The 16,014-nt window shown below is 45.0% G+C and overlaps 1 protein-coding gene across 10 annotated transcripts in view; it reads right to left on the reverse strand.

Annotated features, from left to right (window-relative positions):
* ZMIZ1 (zinc finger MIZ-type containing 1) overlaps positions 1-16,014 on the reverse strand; it is a 354,835-nt gene that overhangs the window by 303,984 nt on the left and 34,837 nt on the right. For 9 of the 10 annotated variants that reach the window (XM_064513809.1, XM_064513810.1, XM_064513814.1 and 6 more), the window contains exon 2: positions 6,495-6,617. The exons of the other annotated variant lie outside the window; for it this stretch is intronic. The gene's annotated coding sequence lies outside the window, so the exon portion shown is untranslated. The remainder of the gene's footprint in view (positions 1-6,494; positions 6,618-16,014) is intronic. 10 annotated transcript variants of the gene reach the window in all.

Consider the following 16,014-nt stretch of genomic DNA (forward strand, 5'->3'; position numbering starts at 1 on the left):
CCAAAGAAAAATACCAGCACCTGAAGTAGGAACACTAGTAAGTGTCAGTCTCTAGCGTACAGAAAAATCTGCAAGGACCTTTTTTTTTTTCTCTCCCTCTTTTAAAGTGTTATATCTGCTTCTGATTTGATTCCATCTCCTATATAAGGAACTGGCCATGCTCTAAAGCGCACGCGCAGAGCGCAGCCCACAGCGCAACAGGAAAAAGGAAGGCTAGCACTCTCCGAAGCCGGTGGCAAGCCACAGCCTCCATCAAAACCACATGTGCCAGAGACCAAATATTTTGCATTTTGCTTACTGTTAATAAAGCTGCTTCACTTCATTAGAAGCAGCTTATCATTTTATCTACTCACTCTGATTAATTAACCTCTGGTTAACATGAACAAGCACTCGATTTGAGGATCCTATTAACACGACACTGGCAAACCACCGCTCAGATACGTCCTTGCTTTTCCTTTCCGTCTCCATTCCTCCTAAGCCAACAATATTTCCTTAGTCCGTTCAGATCACCCCCAGCACCCTCTCAGCATACTACAAATGCTGTCATACAGAGGGGGTGGGGAAGGAAGGGCACCATGGTCCAGAGCTCACCCAAGGCTCAATTTCCCTGCTGGAATATACAGATGGATATCATCTACTTCTCGCTGTAATTATGATCACAAGCTTGGAATTAAACAGCATGGAAGAAAGAAAGAGCCAAGGAAATAAACTGGGTTGCTAGGAAGAAGAGAAAAAACACTACCATTACTACATACAACTCATTTGTCTCTCCAGAACAAAATACAGTTTTAAATGAAGCACAAACAGCAATCCCATTAAAAAGCCCTGCTTTTTAAGAGAGGGAAGAACTCTCTCCTGAGCCAAATTCCTTGTGCTGTATATGAATAAAAACAGCTTCTGCTACAGTATATGCCTACAGATTTTACAGTTGCATATTACCGCCAGAATCTAGATTTCTAGCAGCAAAAAACTTATGCTACCATTCTTCAGCCAGGCATCTGAACACTGAAAAATATCATAGCTGCTCATTCTGCTGGCAAACAGTAATTCCCTTCATGTACCAAATTTTCATCTCTCTTCAATTGATTTTATGAATCTTACAAATATTCAAAGATGTTTCCCTTTCTCCCCTGTTCTCTTCCTCAAAAATGTAAGCATCCATTCTTTAGCAATAAGGCCCACAGAACAGATAAAGAGATCATTAGGCCCAAAATTGCGACAGATTCATATTTGGGGAGGAGAGAGGGGGCAGCAGAAGGGCAGACAAGAGGTCCTGGGTAAACTTTCTGCTCACTTGAGGTAACCCCTAGGTAGAATACTACCAAAAATAACTGGAAACTTTGTATTTATGGCACAAGAAATTTAAGAGGAGAAATAAAAGGAAAAAAAAAGCATGCTTAGGTTATGAACCATACAGCCTAAGCACAAGCTTTAAATTCACAGTCTATCCAGACAACAGTGTTTGTGGGAAGGCACCAGAAGGAGATCTGGTTTGCATCACGCAGCAGCGTAGCAAGTGACCATGTGTCAGTGACGCAGCTCATCTGGCTTTTAAGGCCATCAGCATTGGATCAAAGATCACATGTTACAAAATACTTCCCAGTACACATTTAGCCTGCTAGTTCAAATTGGTACACAGTTTTCCCAGGCAGGTTTTCTTTATACCAGAAGGCTTCCTGCAGGATCAGGTATCTTCTGCCCTGTAGCTATGCAGCTTCTGGCATGAGCCCTGTGTCATACATGCCGGCTCAGACAGCCATGGTCATGCTGTCATGGGGGTGAGCCCATGGTGGGCAACCACGGCACCATGGCCCAAGTATCACCTTTTCTAGACCTTGATCTCTGTATATCAGACACCATAGAAAGGAGACAAACAAAACTGGGAAAACATGGTTTTGAAACACTGATTTTTGACTTTGGGATCATATTTTAAAATAGTCATTTTAGAGGAAAGAAATGCTTCTGGGCTGGTTTCTGTATTGATCTTTTTGAGCAGGCAAGTTATTGAGACACATAAGGAATTCACAAGCACCCTTGCACAGCTGAAGGATGGACCAATACACTTCCAGATCACTGCTTCCCTAGCAGGAGAGACCAGTCATCACCGGTACGGAAATAAGGCATTGAACCACATCTTTCCATGGCTAACTCCAACAAAAACATTAAAACCTGATTTGGGCCTGCAGACCTCTGGAGAGCGTAAGGACTCCCCTCTCTGCTTTGGCCAATGCACAGCACGGCGGGGGTGAAGGTCCTGGGACGCTCGGTGAGCAGATGCAGATGGGCTGAGCAAGGACCCGCTCGTCATGCCCCAAGGGCACACACTGCTCACTCCTACGCAAAGTTGTTTCCCATGATTTGACATTCAACACGAGGTCTGCTACACAACCCTGCAGCACCGCCACGACTGCAAACTCCACCCAGGAAGGGTGACCGGGGCGGGTACCTACCGAGGCTGGAAGGTGGCCACCTGAACCAAGAGCGAACACTGACCAACCAAAGGGTTTTTAACCAGGGACAACAAATGGTCATCACCACAGCTACGCTACACCTAAAGGCAATGCCTTCGAGCCCTCCAGGCAGATGCCCCGAGGCAACTCCTACACCTCTCTGGCAGCCCTGCTCACTTCGCGAGACCTGAGCAGACAAGCAACAGAAAAGGATGGCCTAGTGAAGTGAAAGGATAAGAAAATTCAAAGCCAGGGCTCTTATTACAATTTGAATTTAGCTTCTTCTGCCTAGATTTGCCAGATTTTTATTCCATTTCTTAACATTTCTTAGAACTTGTACCTGAAAGAAGCGATTTAAGAGCAAGTTGATTTCAGCTTTGAATACCCTGCTTTTTGTGCATTTCAGTTTGACAGACATGCTTAAAAATCATTTTGGAGGTATGAAATAAGCATCCAGTTTTCTGAATTTTTCAGTCTATTTGGTGATCAGATTCTAAACACACAAATGACCTTAAAAATATACCACTGGGATAGAAATTGTTTTTCTTCTCCAGTCAGGTTTTTGAGATTTAAATCTTTCCCAGAACAAAAACAAACAAACAAACCCCCACACTGTAACCTTCATAAAATGATAATCTGAAAAATATCAAATGCTTCATTAAAAACTACAGAACACAGGCTCACGGTTAACTTTATTAAGCACATAAGAGCCTTAAGCAGCAGTAAAGCCTTTATCGAACAGGGACAGTGTTACAGCTTTACAAACCGAGGACTCTGGAACAGCGTATCATGCTCTTGTTAGGTGCAATATAGCCTTGACAGACACTTTACACTTACTGAATTTACATTTTACTGAATACAGTTACTGAATGAGCAATCCTAACCCAAAACTTGTCTCAAAGGATTTTGAGGGGAAAAAAAAAAAAGACATGAAACAAATACCTTGCTGAAATGCTCTTCAAAGGCTCAAAAGCTATGAACTTGATTTATATATGAAAGGAGAAATACAAACAAACAGGGTAAGCTTCCCACTGACAGATAAGTTATTACAGACACACTGCTTAACATACCACAGTGTCACCCATCTGAAATGTTAGCTAGCAGCAGTATCACCTTTCCTTTGGAGATGGTTCAGATTGATATGAATGAGAGAGAAAGGGGAAAAATAGTGAGAAAATATAAGTTCTTTCAAAATTGGTGCAAAACCATCACTCCAAATGCCCTGATCATGAGCCAAACTTTCTTCTAGCTCAATCTGATCAGAGGTGGGGCTGCTCTTTCAAGGGGCAAAAGAATTAGAAACAATCTTTGCACAAATTTAGGTAAGGAGGAAGAAAGGACAGATTTAAGACAGCAACCAAAATGCAGCAAACCGCTGGCCACAAGCCAGCCTGACTCTCTGCTGCCCGCCCTCTGCGCTCCCCTCCTCTCCACCACTTCCAGCCCAGGCAAGGGCACACACTCCCCTGTCCCCCACCTCTCCTAACACGTCCGGGCCCAACAGACGTGGAAGGATTTCCTTTTGCTTTGGTCTCAAATTTCACCATCACATCCAGCCTTTTCTCCCAAAGATTTCACCCCAAGGGACACAGGCTGCAAGACGGCATTTGACAATACCGACTCTGCTGCTTAAACACCACACGCTTTCAGACAGTTAAAGCATGCGTTTTACAAAGGTGCCATAAAGGGGCTAACAACATACATGGCCGGGGAGCGCGAGTCACCGCCGCAGCTGGAAGGGGACGTCATCCAAAGGGGGACAGTTCCTCTCCTGGCTGGCGCGGACAGGCGCGCGGGGCAGCACGGTTTCCCCTGCAGTGCCTCGGAGGGACGCGCTGCCCAGCGCGCCAGGACCAGGGGAAGGGGGCAGCAGGGAAGCCCCTCCGAATTGCCAGTGCCGCGCGAGAGGGACACACCGAAGTGCCCAGTCACCAAGAGACGGCAGGGGCTGTGCACAACCTTGCGGCTGACTGTACTGATGGCACAGAGGCGCTGGTCCACACTGAAAGTCACCAGGCGAGATGGGCACCAGGTGCAAGATGGTAACAGCAACGAGACTCACGTCCACAGTCCTGAAAAACCACTTGCAAACTCTGTGCTTCCCTCAGCCCAGATCCAGGGAGTCTGAAGGAGTTCAGAGATGGTAAGGAAACTCCGCTGGAGCTATCAGTCTTTGCAACAGCTTTGTTCCATGGCTGGAGCTCAGCCAAGGCCCCCAAGTTGCAGCCAGCGTGCCCCAAAATTCTGCGTTTCAGAGGAATCTCAGAGCTTCACTCAGGAATTTGGGAGCGAAGAGGCTCCAAGGCTGCACGGCCGCTTTGGCCAGCTCCTCTCCTCACACCGCACGTCAGTGGTTCAGGGAACATGTGCCCCGAACAGCCAAGCGATCTGCATTATTCAGCCTGGCACCAAGGACAAACGCTATCAACCATTTCCAAGTTAGACCCTGGGCAGCAGCTGGGGACCAGCGATTGCGTGTGCGAAGCACAAGGAGAGGAGCGCAGCCAGCCTTTCCAAGGGAGCGAAGGCTGGCAGCCTGCAGCCTGGCACTCCTCCGGCATTAACAGGTATGAAACAACGCGACAGACAGGTAATTGCATAGAGGGGCCCTAGGAAAACAGCAAACATCACGAGAACCCTTTAGCTGGTCTGCCTTTCTCCTTCTCCCCATTTCAGCTGAAGGTCTCCGAGAAATGTTTGCCCATTAGGTCACTGGCATTACTTCTGAAGGTAGCCAGCTGGCTGGTGGTGGCTGTTCGATACAGATTTAGCTTGCACCTGCACCATCACGAGTGAGATGGGGAACGAGAGAGAGAAGACCTCAGGGCGCATTTACCTGTCTCAGCTTGTCCTTGGCAAGCGGGTGTACTTAGTCCATCCGAGGGGCCTGACAAATGAACTCTGACAAACCTCACCGCGGCGACTTAAGACATTATTGGACTGTGCTGGCTTCCCAACCCTTCCCCAAAGGCTAGTACCACAAAGCAAATAACTACGGCAGAAGGAAACGTGTACCACACATCGGCCTCTCCAATTCAGAGCCCAGTAAGTTAGCATAAAACCCTTCTCAGTGCTAGGTTAAGACGTCAAATTGTGACCTGGAATGGCTGTCGTCTAGGCAGAAGATATTGCCACTGCTACAAGGAGCATTAACCTCTATCAGAAAGATGGAAATGACATCTCAAAACACTGCAGACAGTTCCCGAGCAAACACAAATCAAAACTTTGGTTTTTAACATTAAGATACATATGCCGTTTGTCTTGCCACTGACCTGAGTCTACTCAAGCAGCTCATGGTGCTCTAAGAATCACAGCGCTAATGTTTTCTTTTTATAGATCCTGAGACATAAATTGCATGTCTTGAAGTGGAAAGATGGATGTGGATTACACATAGATCACATCATCAGATACAACTACAAAATTTAATTGGTTAGAAGTACTACAAAGATGACACTGCACTGAAACTCTCACCCACCACATTTTGGCACTTCTGCCCACAACTAAAAAAGTCTGGAGAAGTGAAGAATTACCAACTGTCCACAAAATGCACCACTCAGCTTTGGAGCTGGAGTTCCACAGCTGGTTCTTCTCTTACTTGTCAGTGGTACAACCAACCATGAAACCACAAAGGAACCCCACAGGAGACATTTAGGTAAAAAGAAAAAAAATCTACTATATGAGACATTATTCTTCAACTTGGCTTCTCCAGATTTAACTGATTGTATTTTCATCTGAGCTGATATCTGGATAAAGATTCAGTTAATCAGTTTGCAAGGCAACAGTTATATTACTAATTTTTTCCCCACAAACACTTAAAGCGTATCTCATTTTAGTTTTTCCCAGCTGTGTCCCACATACAGAAGTGGAATGAGAAGTACACAAACCTTTGATTTGCATGAGACTATTAAAGGCAAGGCAAGAGCAATCCACATTAACCAGACTTGTCTAAACTCTACGTAGACAAGCTTCTTCTAACATCACCCTTCTTTTCCAAAAGGAGCCGAACAGGCAAAACACATAGGAAAGCAGATAACAACCTCTTACCTTTCTGAAGAGGCCGCCGCCAATTAGCACATTCCTGGAGCTTCTAATTCAGGCAAGGAGAAAGAAAAAAAAAGAAAAAAGAGGAGCGAGGAGCTGTCTTCTTCCTCAGCACAACAGTATTTCCTAAGAGGGAGAAAAAACAAAACAAAACAGAAGAGAAAAATAAGTATCAGCTCTTGTGTTTTTTGAAGAGGCAACAGCCTACAACTCCTTACATGAGCTACAGTGCCTCTCTTCCTCCAGCCCCAAAATATCAACTGGAGCTACCCTCTATGTCCATGCTCTGCCATCACATCAGAGCACGCAACATAAAGGCTAAGTCACCTGCTAAGAAAAATGAGGACGGGTTCGCAGCAGCTACCAGAGGAGGGGGAAGGCTAAAGCTTTCAAGAGGATTCCCGAGTGCTCATTCTAACAACGAAGTAAAGGTGCTCCAGCCGGACTCACATCCACTTCTGTGTAAAAATTCAAATGCATCACTTTTACTAGCAAAATAGCTCGCAAAAGACAAATTTCAGCTTGCATACCGAGTATATAGGTATACACAGACTTAAAGAGCATACATGCTTATATACTCTTCCCAGCAGGATCATATATATAAAACTATGAGGTACTCGTCACCAAACATAACTTCTATTTCCTTTTCTTTCCGAAAGATGACAGCTTATTCCAGCTATATTGAAACTTTAATTAATAAAACAACGGCAACAAAAAAATCTGAACTGTCAGAATGGAGGGAAACAGTAAGCCTTCTCCTGACTAAAGCTGCCTTTTAGAAATGAATTCTTCTCAGCTCCACTCCCATAAAGCCCTACTCCCTCACTCGCCCGGACCCGAGGCTCCGTCTTTGCCCCACTCCTACCCTAAAACGCAGGGCAGCTTTCAGACGCTCAGCTTTCGCAGGTCCCTGCCCGCCTCCAGCACCTGCCTCTGAGGAAAGGCAGGCAGTGCATACCAAGTGCTAAGTTGCAGGAAAGGGCACGTAGGAGACATTAACATGTTTGAGAAAATAGCAATCCACCCAAGTTTTTCCACAGGGAACAAGCAACGGGAAATGCTTCTGATCTCTTCTCTGTTGGCTCATATTCACACAGAACTCCCCACCCTTTTTTGACCCACAGCTTATGAAATGAATTGTTTCTGGAAAATCTGAATGCAAGTTCTCAAAATATGGAAAAGAAAGGTCTATGCTATTTTACATCTCCCCACACACCTCCATCATCCCCAAAATGGACAGCTACTCCATCTGCTAACAGCATGGGACTGCAGATGGACCCTCGTCTCCCAAAAGAGATTTTTTTTTTTTTTAAACAAGAGGGCCCAACAAATAGGAGACAACACATAAGGCCACTACCATAAAAATATCCCCCCCAAAGCCAGCCATGCCTGTCCGGCTCTACCTGGCCACAGCTCCTGCATTTGTCTTGGGGGCAAAAGCTCTGCTCTCCACTCCTCCCGCCAGCACACGTAAAGCTGTGAGAATAATCCTGACCAGAGTCCCCTCTAGACAGGCAATGATTTAAAGAACTCATGAAGTAACAGTGGCAGTGTAAATAAAAAATGAAAAACTAAAGAAAGATCACAAAAAGACATACAGAAAAAACACACAGTAAGAGAGAAAGAACAAGATCAGTGACTCGAAACGTCTTCTGCCTCGTTAGATTTGCCCACAGGTAGGTCCAGCAATGATCTGACCATGCAGAAGGGTGGATCCTGAGATTAAAAAAATAATCTGTTCAAAAATATGCCTCCCCAACCTGTTTGCTAAAAGCAAACCTTCCCACGTAGTTTAATTCTACTTTCTTAATGTCTTACAGCCCTCATTTGCATCCAGCTTTCTGTCCAGATTTCAGCCCTCTTTGCACTAAGTGATGCAAAGCAACTTAAACCAACATTTGGAGTACTCGAGACATAATACTTTTTCAAAAGAGGGAAATGGCACTCAGCCCTCCTTGTGGAGATCCAAGAAGAAATGACCATCAGCAAATTGGTTTTGACATGTGTACTTCCTGAGGCAACGCGCTAATCAATACTTGCTGAGCAGCCCCGAACAGAGCACACTGCAAAATACAACAAAACCTTATCCCCCCACAACCACACACATGGCTTAGCATCCATAAATCAAATGCATCCTTTGCTTTTCTTTTTAATTATTAAATCAAAAGGATGCTTTAGGCAGCATTTTTCTCTACTAAGAGAAAAACCTCACATAAGTCAGGTAAAGTCGGTTAAGAATTGATATATTAGTTGCATTTCAAGTGCTTAAAAAAAATTTTACTCTTTCATCCTCTTACTGCCAGGAGGAGGAAAAAAAAATCTAAAGCAGATGTACAAGATTTAGGGGAAGCATATTTTTAATCAAACAAAATCAAGAGATGGCATAAAAGAAGGCTAAGTGCAAAAACCTAAGGTTTATTAACAGTCTTCCAGGGAAGACAAAAATCTGTCATAAGTACCACTTAGGGACGTGGCTTCAACTCAGACATCACTTCCCCCAAAGAAAATGAGATTGTTCTGTTCTCAAATCCTCAGGCAACAAAATATAAAATAAAACAAAGTAAAATAAAGCTTTCCTCCAAAGTCAAAATCTAATTGGAGAAATCTAGCTGAACGACTTATACCAAAAGTCTTCACTGAATTTCTGTCAAGGCCAGAGATAACTTACATAAGAAAAACGTTGAAATGTTTTGGGTACACAGCTACTACAGAAAGGAGACAAACAGAGGCACGGGATTGAAACCCAACAAATCACTGCCATCAACACTAAGTAGGCAAAGAGGCACATGTAACCACAAACACCCTCATATGCTGTGGGACTCAGCTTCTGCCATGGATTTAGCTCAGTTGCTGTCCTGTATCTTGATATCTTGAGCTTAATAAGCCTCAGCTCCACCGGCAAGGGCTGGGTTCTCATTAAAGCTCACGCTGTGCATGGCGGCTCTAGACAGTGCACATGCCAAAGGCTCAAAAGTGGAGCAGGTACTCCAAAATGCAACTTTGGTGACTCAAAACTAAGCCTTCTTTCTGAAGCATCAGTGCCAAATTTATCCCTCTTGCTGCACGAGGAGGATCCAGCGCTAGTGACAGGTGTTACCTAAGCCTAACTCACTTCCCACGGCTAAAAGCAAAGAGCTTGCGTGACATTTGCCAAGATAATATTCTTACTCGTAATGATTCAGAGACTTAGGTTCAGAAAAGACAACATTTAGGGAAAGTAACTCCCCTCACTGCCAGTCTGCACCATGCGGCTGGCCAAGAGCTCGCGCACCCCATCCTGCCCGGCGCTCGCCGGGAGCTCCCTCGGCAGCAGGCCTGCTTCCAGCCATTTGGGGAAGCAGTCTGGGAAAGGTGGCCTTCATTACAGACAACCAAGCTGGAAGATTTTTTTTAATTTATTGCATTTCCTAGCTCTATTTCCCAATGCCAATTACTTTTATTACAATAGGAACTAGAGAAGTTAATTAGATCAGAGCACTGTTGTATGTAACAACCTCCCTCCCCTCCATAGTGTTTTTAACATAAGGCAGAAAAATGTTTAAAAAGAAAGTAAATAAGTAAGGGGAGAAGCACAATGTTACAACATCACACAATTTACAGAAACAAAATAGCATCTTCCTAAGGTTCTTCAGTCTATGTTTAACAAATGCCACCTTTTCTTCAGGTAAACTATATACTATATAGCTCAACGTGCACTAACAGAAATAACTCAAGTTTATACCATTGTTTAAAAAAAAAGAAAAAAAAAGAGAGCTTTTCTTTTTTTTCCTTCTTCATTTTTCAACCTCTTCATCTCAGAGAGGTAGTAAAATAACTATTCCATCAATATCCATTGACGGAGAAGTAATGTCATTTTCTCATTGTAAAAAGCAAAAGTAGTAGTGAAGGAAAAAAAAGATAAAAATACTTTAACCATCACAACGAAACAGCAAAAAGAAAAAAAAAAGAAAAAGAAAAGCTTTTTGCATATGCATTCTTGTACAAACCGTGGCTAAATGTTTCTTAGAACAGTACCACATGTATCTCACACACCTTGCTAAAATACACCGGTGTCTAGTCTCTCCCCTTCCAAAGGCAGCGGCCCCAAATCGAGCCCGGAGTGCAGGGTGCTGCTCCCAGGCTGGGGGCGGGCGCCAGTGGAGCTCCCTCGGGCCGGACCCCACACTTCCCTCTGGGGCCAGTTCCTCCTCCCGCCTACCCACCTGCACACCTACATATATCTACGCACCTACAGCTGGGACAGAGTCTGCGGGAAGCAAAACCTGCACACAGCACAGCACTTACCCTCAGCAATATAAACAAAATCTGCCAGAAATGAGCAAAATTTCATTTAGTTTCATATGAATTAAGAGCATATCCCTATTACCCAGCCATACACACACACATATATGTGTGTGCACACACACGTATGTACCTTCACACATGTCTCTGTATACACAGAACAGGGTAAGCAAACACCAGTGCTGGAGGCATTTGTGGAGGAACGAGTTTCTTCAAACATTAAAATTATCCCTCCAGAACTGTATCTGCACAAAGACAAGCAGCGCTCTCTCCAGAATTTATACACAATAACCAGAAAAGTTATCAAAATGCTGCTAGAAAAGTGCAACCAAACGATAAAAACATAGAGTGAACAACAGTTCAGATATCCTAAATCATTTCTCCTTTGATTTGCCCAGATCTTAGTCAAATTCATGGGATTGACCCATCAGTAGAAGCAGAAGGCTTTTTGTGCTCTACTTGCACGAAATGTAATTCCTAAACAAGAGGCCTAATTGTTAAGTTATTAAATTTGAACCACCTTTATTCAAAGGCCAAGTATATTAAATACTTATCTTTTTATTTAGAAGCATTTTACACAATTCTTTATTGCAGCTAAACATGTTACACAGATACTATACCAGCCTTTACCTGCAGCGACCACCGATGACGAAGACACTGTTCAGACGTCTCCTGGATGCAGGTGAGTCACCTGAACCAGCAGCGCCTCTGCGGGCCGCGGGACTGAGCGCGGGAGGCAGGAAGGCGGGCAGGGCCCAGGCGGCATTTCAGGGCTCCCTGCAGCCGCGGCACCGGGCGCAGCCTCACGGCAGCTCCAGCCACACGCGCTGAATGGTAACGGGGCCACGGGGAAACAGGCCTTTCTCAAAACACATCTCCAACGTTTAGGCCAGATTTTGTATTTCTTTTTGCCTTATTCTTAATTAAAAAGAGGGTATGCTTCATGTCAGATATCAGCATTTTCGAAGCTTGAATCATTTAGCCTATTAAACCCGAGCCTGTAATACGGCTGTTATTTCTTAAAAACATACAGTAAATGCATTAAATTATTGATAGTCATTAAACAGGAAAAAAAATTTAAACAGCTCTCAGCTTTTATCAATCATTAATGCAGCTTCCACTTGCGTATCTCACTGGGTTGCTATCATACGGCACAGAGCAAAGAGCGCAAATCCTCAAGGCATGAATTCATTTTCTCTTGATGCAGAATAAAAATATTCCTGGCAATGGGAGAGAGGCTAAAACATGAAGCAGAGTGGCTGGAAGGAGGCTCCTGCCTTTCACAGCACAGGGGCAGCAATACCAGAAGTGACAATTTGGGGGACAGAGGCCCATCCCCTCTGCTTGACCTGGCTAAGGGCCAGGGACAGCTGTGGCCATCGCCTTCAACTCCCACCTGCTTAAAGAGGGTACGACCACCCAGGTGACATTAAAGCAACTCGATCTCTACAGGTTAATTTAATAGCGTATGAGTGAAAAGGGGGCGTCGTGGCCAATGGTAAAGCATCCCGTGACTTTGGTGGGACTGGGAGCACTTCGCCCCCCACCTGCCAGCTGGTGCTCCTGGAAAAAGGATAATGTGCAGAAATCCCAACCATCACACTGACGGCCTCAGCACGGGAGACGATGGAGGCTGAGATGGTCTCTCAAAGCTACTGTGAACCTTTACTGCAGCAAGTTGTGACTAGACCTAATGTTTTCATCAACTCAAAATGCCCCATGTCAGTCTGGGGGCTCTGCAGACAAACGCCGTTCTTGGCACCTTGCCTGGCTGTGATACAGTGGCTGGCACTGAAGGGAAGTAAAAATCCCTTTTTTTGGTCCATTTTAGGGACAGACAGAAAACTAGCCTTGCAGTCACTCTCCCAGCTTTCACCAGGCACTCGAACATCCCGCCTGGGCACCGTGTGCAGGAGAGGCTCCTCGCCAGCGCCGTGCGCTGCCCTCCGCGGTGGCGTGGCGGGATCTCCTTCAAAGGGCATTTCTGTCCATGCAGAAGAAAAACGTGGACAATAAAAGAGACCAAAAAATGGACAGAAAGAATCTTTGTCTGCTCCCAAAATCTGAATCCTATCAAGATTTTTTCCTGAAAATGATTCAAGAATGCACTGAACCGAGCAACCGTAATGCCAAATAATAATGCCAAGTGTTGATACCAAAGTAGCCAGGAAAAGCTGCTGTCATTGGAAAAGATTTTGTAGCCTGCTTGTTTATAGTCAAGTGTGTTACAAAATACAGAGATATTCATTTCCAACCACCATTAGTGCAAATCTACATCATGTAACAAAAAAACAAAAAACAAACAAAACCCCTTTAAGGACATGCTTATATCTCATGACACAAAGTCTTAAGGAAGGCAATACAATATTTAAAGTCAGTATTTAAAGTAGTACGAAAGCTATTACATCACCAAATCAATTTCATAATGCATCAAACTACTAAGTAATTCACAATCAATTTTAGTATAATATTAATCCTTATCTATATACAGAAGTGAGGAGTAGTAGCTCATGCTACTAAACTTGCCACACAACAGCTACAAGCTTTCACACCGGCCCAGGACAGGGCTCAGCCCTGGGGAGTGACACAAGGGCCCCCCCCCCCGTCTGGGGGGCCAGGAGTGGCACCGCCATGCCACGGGGGGACGGAAATTGCCCCGAAAGCGCCGCGGCAGCAGGATGCGGTGGGGCCAAGCAGCCCGGGAGAGGGGAGGGAGGGCCATGCCGGTCTGTGCTTCCTCCTCAAAATGCACCCATGGGCAGGCTGTAACGCTGGGATACTGGGTTTAAGCACCTCCCTCCATGGTGTGTTGGAAATGGTTTTTTGTTCTTTTTTAATCCAAAACATATTGATTACTTGTAATGCATCCTTCTTGTCAATTTTTTTATTTTTATTATTTTTTTATTATTATTATTTTTATTATTTTTTTTTAATACTCTCATCTTTTTAACCACTCACATTCACATCACTCTCCCCACCAAAGAGTGCACAATTAAAGAAGCAACAACAGCTATCACGCTTTGTCTAGTCTCTAACGCACATCAGCTCTCCAGTAAGTTGTTATCCGAAATGTTTTATTTTGACACAACAGTTTGGATTTCTAGCTAAAAGACGAGGTGGGGATGTACGAGTCTCCCTAGCATTTCCCCTTCCCACCCAAAAGCAAGGCTTGTATGAGCAGGCACAAGCAAAGGCCGCAAAACAAAGTTTCCCAGATCCCCAAACACAAGACCCGTAACAATTACACCTAAGTTTAATTGGGAAGCAACTGCCAAACAAGAGCTAAAGCCTTTGTAAGGGATGAGTTATCAGAGAAAAGCGATGCCTCTGCTAGTATAGTATTGCATGTTTAACTGCATTATTACAGATGCACACACAAGGCTTTAACTGTCTGGCATCTATCAGCTGCAGAGAGGCAACCTTTTATAAATATGTGTATTTATTTATACACACACAGAGGTGTGTGCGCACACAGTCCTTTGCTTTTCATAAACTGATTCCATGATAAAAGTTGCTTAAAATAACAAAGCCAAACAACTGTCAAACCACCACTAATATGTGCTTTCAAACAGGTTTCCATTTCATAAATCATTTGTTGCAGTGATCTAGTTTTGTGCCACCCCAGGGAAAGTAACATGAACAGCAGCAAAAACACTTCATTATCAATACGCAGAGATCATTTGACAACATCGCTACTAGTAAAGACTTGCGCGGCGGCACCGCGATTTCAACGCATGGTGTTATAGATGCGGTATCAAAGAGCTCTTTAAAACCAGCACAGAGGTTCTGGGTTTGCAAAACTGGCAGAAGACCAGTCCTGCCCCCGGGGCGCTGCCACCGCTTCCCCACGAGCCGCGTGGCGGCAGCGGGAGAGGCAACAGCACTGGCTACTGACCCCTCCTTTGCGATACCTTAGGAAAGTAATTTCAGTCATTTCCAGAAGATTTGCCAGTCATCCCAGAGGAAGCCCAGGCTCGAGGACGGGAGCAGATGACTGAAAAAAGAGGGGCCAGACCCAGCAGGGCGTAGCTGGCTTTTCGACAGCCGCCCACCTGCCTTCCCGCCAGCAGCCCTGATACCGCCCTGGCGGGAACCGCTTCACTTCACAGGCCTTCGCACAAGGCGATCCACCAAAACACGGCTCGGAGGCTGATCCCGCACTGCCGCTCCGCACAAAACCACTGCCTTTCTCTGAAGTTTGTCTCTCGAAGACAGATTCCCCAGCAGCCGCGTCTAAATTCTTCAGGCCTATCAGGAAAACCCCACATCTGGCCTTTTGCAGTCGTCGTTATTGGATCCAGCTACAAATGGTTACCTAACATTTATGCACAGATATCACTTATCGATAGTGGTTTAAGCAGACAGGCAGGTCTGCAAGTGAATACCCTTCGCCCCGCGGCACGTAGGCAGAGCGCTGGAGCAGCCGGGGCCACGACGGCGGCTTTGCAAAGCAAGGACCGAGGGGATTATTTGATTCAGCCTCTAGTCAAGTGGCCAATTCCTTCAGCAATCAATACTAATCAACAAGCTAAAACCTTGTAAGAAAAATCAGGCAGTATCTGAATCCTTCCTGTTGCAGCAAATGTGATCCAATACAGACACCTCACTGCAATTCCAGAAAAATCAATTTTACTTAGGATTTAAAACATATGCCTCTTCCAAACGCCAAAACACAAAAGCCACCTTTTAAATGGAATTCCGAGAAGATGAAGGGGAAAAAAAACCCAAAAAAAGGCAATTTTGGTCTAATATCATCTATTTGTTACTTCACACTTCAGCAGCACGAAAACACTTCAGCATGAGCATGGGGGACAGGGATTAAAATAGGAGTAACGTATTTTGATGCAAAACACAAGCCCACCCTCACACACAACTTTTACGTTAAGAATATCAGGAATTTTACTCTTTCCTATTATTTTTATTTTTGAGGTTGAGTTGAGGGATTCTAGGAACCTTGGGGGTCGCTGCAGAACCACCAGACCAAAAGAGGTTCGGTGTGGGTTTAGGTTTCTACATGCCTCTGCTCCGACGACGACGCAGTTCTTGGCCCGGCGACAGCAGACTGACCAAGGCCACCGACAAGAAGGGGCTGCCGGGAGCACAGCGCTTGCAGCAGCGCGGGGGGACGGGACACACGGGACTCCACAGTAGGGCAGAAAGACTCCTCCGTTTTTACCAGAGGACAGCTATTTTGGGCAGGAGGAAGTGCGACGACTTCAAGCTGTAGGAACAGCCAAATTCA

Source organism: Dromaius novaehollandiae, chromosome 6, assembly GCF_036370855.1.
Source record: "Dromaius novaehollandiae isolate bDroNov1 chromosome 6, bDroNov1.hap1, whole genome shotgun sequence".
NCBI lineage: Eukaryota > Metazoa > Chordata > Aves > Casuariiformes > Dromaiidae > Dromaius > Dromaius novaehollandiae.